At 37.7% G+C, this 9,679-nt stretch overlaps 1 long non-coding RNA gene across 1 annotated transcript; it reads left to right on the forward strand.

Moving 5' to 3' along the window:
- Window positions 1–6,753: 6,753 nt before the first annotated feature.
- LOC141353154 (uncharacterized) lies at window positions 6,754–7,742 on the forward strand. Its single transcript, XR_012360182.1, has 2 exons — window positions 6,754–7,088; window positions 7,411–7,742. It is a non-coding gene; the product is annotated as an uncharacterized lncRNA (long non-coding RNA).
- Window positions 7,743–9,679: the final 1,937 nt, after the last annotated feature.

Genomic DNA, 9,679 nt, shown 5'->3' on the forward strand with positions numbered 1-9,679 from the left:
AATGTGTTGCTAACTCATTAGCATTCACCAGGTTACGACCTGATCTTGAATCTACTCCAATTACTGAAACGGATGTCACATACTTTGTAGATGGGTCCAGTTTCAGAGATCATTTAGGAATTCACACTGGTTATGCAGTAGTGAAAAAAGAGGGAGAAGACTTTGTGCCCATACTATCCCAAAACTGCACCCAGCCATGTTCTGCTCAATTAGCAGAATTAAAAGCTCTTACAGCAGCATGTAAATTGGCAAAAGGACAAACAGCAAACATATTTACTGACTCAGCCTATGCACACGGTGTCAGCCACTTTTTTGGGGCAGTATGGAAACAAAGAGGTTTTAAAAGAAGTGATGGAACTCCCATTCAACATGCTGAACAGATAGTTGAATTAATTTCTGCTATGATGTTGCCAAAAAGATTAGCCATTATCAAATGTCAAGCTCACAAAAAAGGCAACAATTTTGTCATCAAAGGTAATAATGCAGCAGATTCAGAGGCTAAAAAAGCCTCCGGGTGTCAGGTGGCAATAATAGCTCCAGAAGTTCTTATAGAACCCAATCCAACTATAGATGATATTGCTCGGATTCAGCAACAGGCAGGACCGTATGAGCAATCTATGTGGCACAGAAGAGGGGCTACGAAAGACTCCCAAAACATTTGGCGGTCTCATGAAGGTCACATTGTTGCACCAACCGCACTGTTGAATATTCTAATCCCAGATGCACATGGATTTGATCATTGTGCCAGAGCAGAAGTGATTAGAAAGATTAAAGAACAAGGGTATTGGTCTCCATATTTGTATGCAACCGTAGAGGAATTTTTGTCAACATGTGAAGTGTGTGCTAAATACAATGTCAGAAAAGGAATAACAACACCAATAGGTCATATTCCGGTACCAGAGGGTCCTTTTAAACACTTGGTGATGGATTATGTGGATATGATCAAAAGAGTGCAGGGTAAGAAATATATGCTTGTTGTTATTTGTAGATTTAGTCGCTGGGTGGAAGCTGTACCGTCGGCTGACGAAGGAGCTGGGACAGTGATTAAATTTCTGACAAGAGAGGTTATTCCTAGATTCGGAATACCATCAGAAATAAGTTCAGACAATGGATCTGCGTTTATTCAAAAAACTGTAAAACAAGTACTACAACATTTAAGAATAAAGCAAAGATTGGGATGTGTTTATCATCCACAATCTCAAGGAATGGTAGAAAAAGCCAATGGGATCATCAAAGCAAAACTCAATAAAATATGTGCAAGTACTAAACTTAACTGGGTTGATGCTTTACCTCTAGCACTAATGAGCTATCGCATGCAAACTAACAGAAATACACATCTAACACCGCATGAAATGCTTACAGGTCGACCTATGCCCGCTCCCTTTTGTAGAGGCCCATACTCGGGTCCTCCATTAGAACAATTGCAAATGGAATTAAGGTCATACATGAAAAAACTAACTGCTATCCATAAGGCTATTTATGTGCAGGAAAAAAGAAAGCAGTCGTGTGAGGAGACGGAGACCACATGCCCAATTGCCCCAGGGGACCACGTCTATCTGAGGGTATTCAGGAGGAAATGGAACCAGGCCAGAAGGGAGGGACCCTATAAAGTAGTGGCCGCTACCCCAACAGCAGTTCGAGTGGAAGGCAGCAACACGTGGTATCACTTAAACCACTGCACCAAAGCTCATACAGAAAAGCCAGCGACTGGACAGGACAGCCTTGGAACAAACAACCAAGAATCATCGACGGATAAAAGCAATGAGACACAAGGTGTGGCATCAGGAAATGACAATGGACAGAACACATCTGACAACATGCCTGATCATCATATGCTTGTGGCCAATTCATGCTACGGACAACACAACGACACCAACCATTCAAATTCAGAATCACACCACAATGCCATGGACACCAACACCTGTAACTCCGATTCTGAATCATACTTCCCTGTCATTAACTTCACCTGGAACAGCACAGATAATTAATCACACATCTCGGACATCAATTTCACCGGCCATAACACAGACTTTGAACGATGCATCCGTTACATCACCGTCACTTGCAACCACAAAGACTTTTAATCACACCTCATTTCAGCCAATCTCAATTGCACCGACACAAAACCTCAATCACATGGCCCTGTCATCAACTTTACTACCCTTAACACAAACGCTCAATCACACATCCCAGCAATTGACTTTTGCACACACAAAGGAACCTAAGAACAACACAATTGCGAATACCACTGAACTGACACTAAGTGGAAAACAAAGGAGAAACATTGAGGACGATTACAACATGTATGAAGAAGATACCCAACTAGATATTTTGTGGGAAACGGCACAAAGTAATCAATGGTATGAATGGGCAACCTTTACAGCAACAGACATACAAGGAAAAAACTGCCTATTTTGTTCTAAATCACCTGCAAGCCAAGTAATAATAGTACCAAATCCATTTGATTTTGAGAAATGTGCCGAGATGAATAGACTCTATTGTGATATGAAAATGCTTAAACCTACTTGTCCAGCAGAATGTTTGGGTTTTCTAAGTAATGCCAAAGATAGACTTATGTATCGACACATACGACACTTAGCAGCTAGATGTAAAGGTATTGATATATCCAAAATTATGCAAATACAAAATAATCAAAAAATAGAGATTCCACAATGGTACACCATAGATTATAGTAAGGAATATGAGTGCTTTGTAAAAACCACAGGGAATATTAATATGGGACAATTTAAAGGAAAATGCAAAGTAATTTGGACCATAGATAAAACAAAACTTCGACAGGCCGGCGATTCCTTAGATTTCCACCCTATTAGGTCATCAGGAATAAGAAAGGGAAAGAAAATAGTTCCAGAAAAAACCTGTGAAAATCAAACTATAGCATTACCTGATGCGGATACCTACAAAGATCAAACACAAGCGATAGCAGATTTTTTCTGGGTTTGTGGCCATAGAAAACTTTTACCGTCTTTGCCAGTAGGATGGAAAGGAAAATGCACAAGAGTACGACTAATACAGGAAATTCAAATAATAGAATGGGATTTTGATAATAAGTTAGAGAAAAAAGACACAATTAACCATAGAGTTAAGAGAAGTTACGAACCAGATCCTAAAGTATATTTAGACCCAATAGGTCAACCAAGAGGGGTACCAAATCAATTTAAGGCTAGAGATGAAGTAAAATCAGGTTTTGAATCAATATTTATTTGGATTTCACAAAATAAAAATACAGAATGGATAAATTACATATATTATAATCAGCAAAGATTCATTAATCACACCAATGAGGCGTTGATGTCGTTAGGAGAACAACTAGATGCAACAAGTAAAATGACATGGCAGAATAGACTTGCTCTAAATTGGATATTAGCAGATAAAAATGGAGTGTGTATTTTATTTGGACATCAATGTTGTACATTTATCCCTAATAATACCTCACCAGAAGGTACATTTACAAAAGCCATGGCAAAACTCAAAGACTTACAAATAGAAATGGAAAACAATGCAGGAAGGGATGAGAAAATATGGGACTGGTTCGATTTAAAACTAGGAGCATGGGGGGCTTGGTTAGCAAAATTAGGTATATTCTTGGGAGTAGCAAGCAGCATTGGAGGACTATTATTTTGTTGTGTAATACCCTTATTAAAAGTCTTCATTATCAAAGCCACAGTTAAACAAATGGAAGTGCTGAAATATCAAGATGATAGGAAATTGAAATCACAGAATAATCAATCTGTATATTATCAAGATCTGCTTTACAAGACAGTAATGAATTTACAACTAGTAAATGAGAATTCAAGCACCTCTGATGAGGATGGAGACGAAGATTAAAAAAAAAAAAAAAAAAAGGGCTTTCTTGATATCAAGAATTATTATGCATGCTTTACTCAATTGTATTATTGGTTATTTCCATTTACTAGTTTTATTTGAATTAATTACATTTATGTGTGTATTATGCAATCTTTACTTAGTGTATTATTGGTAATTTCCTTTTACTAGTTTTATTTGAATTAATTACATTTATGTGTGTATTATGCAATCCTTACTTAGTTTGTTATTGGTTATTTACATTTACTTGATTTATTTGGAATACTTTACTTTCATGTGTGTTGCAATCTTTACTTAGTATATTAGTGGCTCACATTTTCTTATGTTATTTGAGTTAATCTACATTTATTTGTGTTTATTATGCCATCTTTACCTAGTTTTATTATTGGTTATTTTTATTTACTTTGTTTATTTGAATCAACTTACATTTATACTTGTTTATTATACTTATTTTTTACTTTTTATGATTGAATTCAGTATCAATTAGTTATATTTACTCGTTTTGAATTTGAACATTAATCTTTAACATTTATTTTGTGTTTATTATGCATACTTTACTTTTGTTTTTATTATTTACTTGGATTCATTAACGTTGACTTTACATTTACGATGTTTTTCATATACTCTACATAACTATAATGACATCTGTAAGCGCAAAACCAATTGCGCACAAACTGTTTAGGGCTTAAGTACTTTTACTTTTACATTCAAGTCAAAATGAGAATGGAAAGATGTTTGTCTTAATGTCCATAGTTCGAAGTGCTGTGGCATAATTGGGTAATTGGTAATGTATAGTGGCTTTCTTTAGCCACAAGATAGTAATAGGGAGACACTGAATTATGAAACAGCACTCCGGATTAAAATAAATAAACAGGAAAACTGAGGCTAGGTAAGCCTCAGAGCGGGGATTATGAAGTAGTTTATTTTAATCCAAATATGTGCATTATGAGTTTACTAATATAATCCAACTATGCAGTAGTCTAAAGAACCATCTGGACCATCTGGACCAGCTGGGTATTCAGGTTTCAAGGAAGTTTAAAGTGGGTGTATTCAGGTTTCAAGGAAGTTTAAAGTGCCATCTGGTCAGGCACAAAGGGAATAGCCCAGGGTCAAATAGGTCATGGGAGGGAGCCACGGGTCTGAGGAATGTCATGTGGTTCTATAGATTACAAATCATATATTTGTTCTAAGCATTAAGGGGAGGGACCCAAAAGTATATATATATCAGCCAGGGTGCCAGAAGAAGCCAGTGGATCTTGCAAGATCTCCTCACGGCTTTATTTCGCTAACAATAAAGTCCATCTTTGAAATCAAAACCTGAAGATTGTTTTATTTGAAGAAAAGGAAAACCACAACAGTTCCCCGGGCCCCGCCCATTTACATCCGTTTCGCGTCTTTATCACTTTGCTTTTTAAAATATTTTTTTACTCAGTAACGGATATGATTTAAAATGTAGCGAAGTACAATACTTTAAATAAAACATACTTAAGTAAAAGTAAAAGTACAGATTTTAAAAACTACTCAAAAAAGTAAAAATACACAAAAAAACTACTCAATTACAGTAACGTGAGTAAATGTAATTCGTTACTTTCCACCTCTGATAATAAAGCAGTTAGAGCAGCACACACGCACACGCACGCATGCTCACACACACACACACACACACACACACGCACACGCACACACACACACACACACACACACACACACACACACACACACACAGTTTACCTCTACTCCTCAGGGGCTCTCTCTGTCTATCTCTTTCTGTCTGTCTGTCTCTTTCAATGGCTCTCTCTGCCTGTCTCTCTCTTCTTTTCCCATTTTTCTCTACTCTCCATTCTAGTGATGAAAAGGAGGCAAATAGCATAGGTCAGTTTGACTACAACATGAAAGTATTAGATAAAAAGTGAATAATAAAGCAGTTAGAGCAGCACACACACACGCACACGCACGCATGCTCACACACACACACACACACACACACACACACACACACACACACACACACACACACACACACACACACACACACACAGTTTACCTCTACTCCTCAGGGGCTCTCTCTGTCTATCTCTTTCTGTCTGTCTGTCTCTTTCAATGGCTCTCTCTGTCTGTCTCTCTCCTCCTCTCCTGTTCAAGGGCTTCCTTTCTCTGTCTGTATCTCTCCTTCACTCCTCTTCAGGGGCTTTTTTGTCAGTATCTCTCCTCTTTGGGGGCTTTTTCTGTCTGTCTGTCTGTCTGTCTGTCTCTCTTCTCCTCTCCTGTTCAAGGGCTCCCTTTCTCTGTCTGTATCTCTCCTTCACTCCTCTTCTGGGGTATTTCTGTCTGTATCTCTCCTCCTCTCCTCCTTAGGGGCTGCTTTCTCTGTCTGTATCTCTCCTTCACTCCTCTTCAGGGGTTTTTCTGTCTGTATTTCTCCTCCTTAGGGGCTGCTTTCTCTGTCTGTAATTCAATTTAAAGAACTTTATTGGCATGATTGTGTCACTTACAATATTGCCAAAGCATTATACACAAAACAAGAAACATACAATAACACAATAGTAGTGTCTGTATATGGGGTCAGATTTGTTTCGTATTTCTGAATAAATATACTATGATCCACAAATAAATATAGAGAGTTTCATAAATATTTTTTAAATCCACAATTGCACAATAAGCGAACCATAAATATATGTTAGACATTTCATAAAAAGGAAGGACATTCACAAATAAATAAAATGGGATTTGCAAATGAAAAAATATTTATAAATATATATTTTTATTTTATTTATATGTGAATGGCTTCCTGCGCATTTGTGGATCGCTTTCTGTGCATTTGTGAATCGCTGCACACATTTGTGGATCGCTTTCTGTGCATTTGTGAATTGCTGCACTCATTTGTGGATCGCGTTCTGTGCATTTGTGGATTTGAATAATTTCTAACGTCAAGACGTGCACAAGAATCCACAAATAGGTGGACTCTGCCCACCGTCTACTCCAGCCAATCAGACAACAAGCACACTGTGCTGACCAATCGTGGCACGATCTCCCTTCAACCAATCACAGAGTCTTTTCTAGAAACATTGCGCAAAAGACGCAGACGGAAAAGGACTTTTATTATGACAGCGAGTATCGCTCACTCAAAGCAATGGCGGAAGAGCACTAGTTTTGTACAAGTGTCTCGCTGTGTGAGGCATGAATCGTGTTGTTGTGGAGACAATCGCACCAGATTGTTACGCGGTGTGTTCATGTGCGTCATTAGAGTGAGTACAGTTAGATTTGCATGTTAAAATTTCCGTTATTAATAGCGCTAACATGTTATTAGCTAAACTGTGAATCTACTACGCTGTAACGCTATATAAATCACTTTCTTTTGCTGTTCATCAATGTGTTTATCCTGTAATAATGTCAGTTATATTAAATACGTTGTGTAAACACTGCTAATGGTATAAAATGTGTCATTTGAGACACGTCTGTTTATGTTATATTTTGATGATGTATGAGGGGAGAAGCTGTAGCAAATTTGTCAATGTATGTTTATTAGCATTAGTGTTACTTTGGGAATCCTGTTGTTATCTGTTGCAGGGAAACCACATCTCCACCTGCCTATGATCTGGCTAAGCTCTCAAATATAGCCAGGCACTCATGCATCTCCATTCACATGCCATGCAACCAAGCTCATAAATACAGCTCTGGCCTATCTCTCTTAAAGGAGCATACCCTCATCCTGTGCAGAGCTTCATTAAAGGACTACTACCAATATTCACCATTACCTTCATCAACGACTGCTCTGCTATCCAAGTTGTGCCTCTCATTCAGAGTTCTGTGCGGTGTGTGCTACCTCATAAATACTGAATGCTGGCTCTCTCCTATCTGATGTATGTTCTCTTGTGTGCCTAATAAACAGCTCAAGTTGGTTCAACGCTCTCTATTGTGTTCTGACAGACACCCTGGTACACTGCTATATTCATTCGTAACCCGCCCCCTACACTTCAGAGTAGTCTTCGCTACCATTATAGTTATGTAGTGACATTTGCTTACAGATAGTTTGTATCTAACGTGGTACATTTTATTATGACATAACAAAACAAATGTGTTTTACCTCGTCTCCTACTACAGAACTGATCATTTAATTACACATTATGCATTATGGTATATTTTAAATGAACAAGAAATTCCTGTGGTGTCTACATCTAAATGTCAAGAAGGTTTAATATGTCAAAGCTGTTAGATAGTCTTACAGTGTTGTTTTTATTTTCCATTTATGCTCTGAACAAGCTTATGCTCTTACTGTCATTAACAGTAAAATTCATAGAAGTAAGATGGATTTTTACACAAGTATGCAATCAAACAACTGGTATGTTATTTGTTTTTTATTGTGTGTGTTTTTTAGGAGTGGGGGTGCATTCAGCTGATGTAGATGTTTGCGTAAAAGGGATATGACAGACGCTACATATCATTTCATGTGATTTTTATATGTTTTACGACTTGGATCTTTACTTGACCAGGTGTTACAGATGATCAACAACATGCCCTCTGGAAGGTCCTGAGCGGGGAATTCTCTGATGTAAAGGATGAATTTGTGTTCATATTTCAAGTTCAAGAGGATATTGAATTTTTTTGTCATACTGTGTTAATGAACAAGGCCTGAAGGTCAATGCCATGTTTCTCAATCAGCAATTGCAGTAGACAGGAGTGAATGGATGAAATGTGTAATGAACTCATTTATTTATGAATCAATAATTTGAAGGAATAAATAAATAAGCTAATCCTTTGTGTAAGCTTAGATGCAGACATTTGTTAGAGTGCGCTGAAATAAGTAGTACAGATTTATATAGAACACAATATCTTATCTTAAGTAAATTAAATATTAAATGTAAACAAACACACACACATCTGTAATTTCTAAATGGGGTGTAAATTTAATTTTAAGTTAAGCCAAGCCAGATTTATTTTTATAGTGTTTTTTTACAAAGTTGCATTGCTTCAAAACAGCTTTACAAGAAAGAAGAAAAACCAGGGAAATTACTAAATTAATAGTAAATATAATGGGTTATATAGTATTATTCCAAACTATAGATTATAATCTAATAAGACAGTATTTTGTTCTTCAACTATTGATAATTTAGTCAAATAATATAAATAATCAGGAACAGACCAAACTATACAAGCCTTTCCAATTTCCACCTCACATTAAAATGGAACCTTAAAAGGATTAAAATTACCTGAGAACAGGAGTATATTACATAAGGGATTAGCAAAATTGAAACCAAGACGTCTTTAAGATTGTAGCCGGATTATTTCAAGAAAGGCTATATGCTATATTAACAGAATTTACAAAATGCTAAACTTAGTTACTGTCAGCCAGGAAACAAACCAACACGGCAACAGAAGGAACGTCTCAGGTTACGTATGTAACCCTGGTTCCCTGAGAAGGGAACGAGACGCTGCGTCGCCATAGCAACGCTTTGGGGAACGCCTCGGCGTGACTAATCTGAAGCACGTGTAAAACATAAACAATGATGAGATAATTGTATACTGACCGTGATGCCGTGCGGACCAGGGGTATAAGAAGGCATCCTACACAAACACACTCGCTACCAAGTGCCGAAGCAAGTGCCTGCAGGGATGCAGGGAGTATGGCATGGAGACGCAGCGTCTCGTTCCCTTCTCAGGGAACCAGGGTTACATACGTAACCTGAGACGTTCCCTTTCGAGGAACTCGAGCTGCGTCGCCATAGCAACGCTTTGGGGAACGAGATGCCCACGCTTCCATACTACCAAATGCCTGCAGCGTGTATAACTGAACACAGTCAAGGCAAAAGAACCTGGGACCCTAAAGAGGAGTCTAGGT

Source organism: Misgurnus anguillicaudatus, chromosome 21 (genome assembly GCF_027580225.2).
Source record: "Misgurnus anguillicaudatus chromosome 21, ASM2758022v2, whole genome shotgun sequence".
In the NCBI taxonomy this organism is placed as follows: Eukaryota; Metazoa; Chordata; class Actinopteri; order Cypriniformes; family Cobitidae; genus Misgurnus; species Misgurnus anguillicaudatus.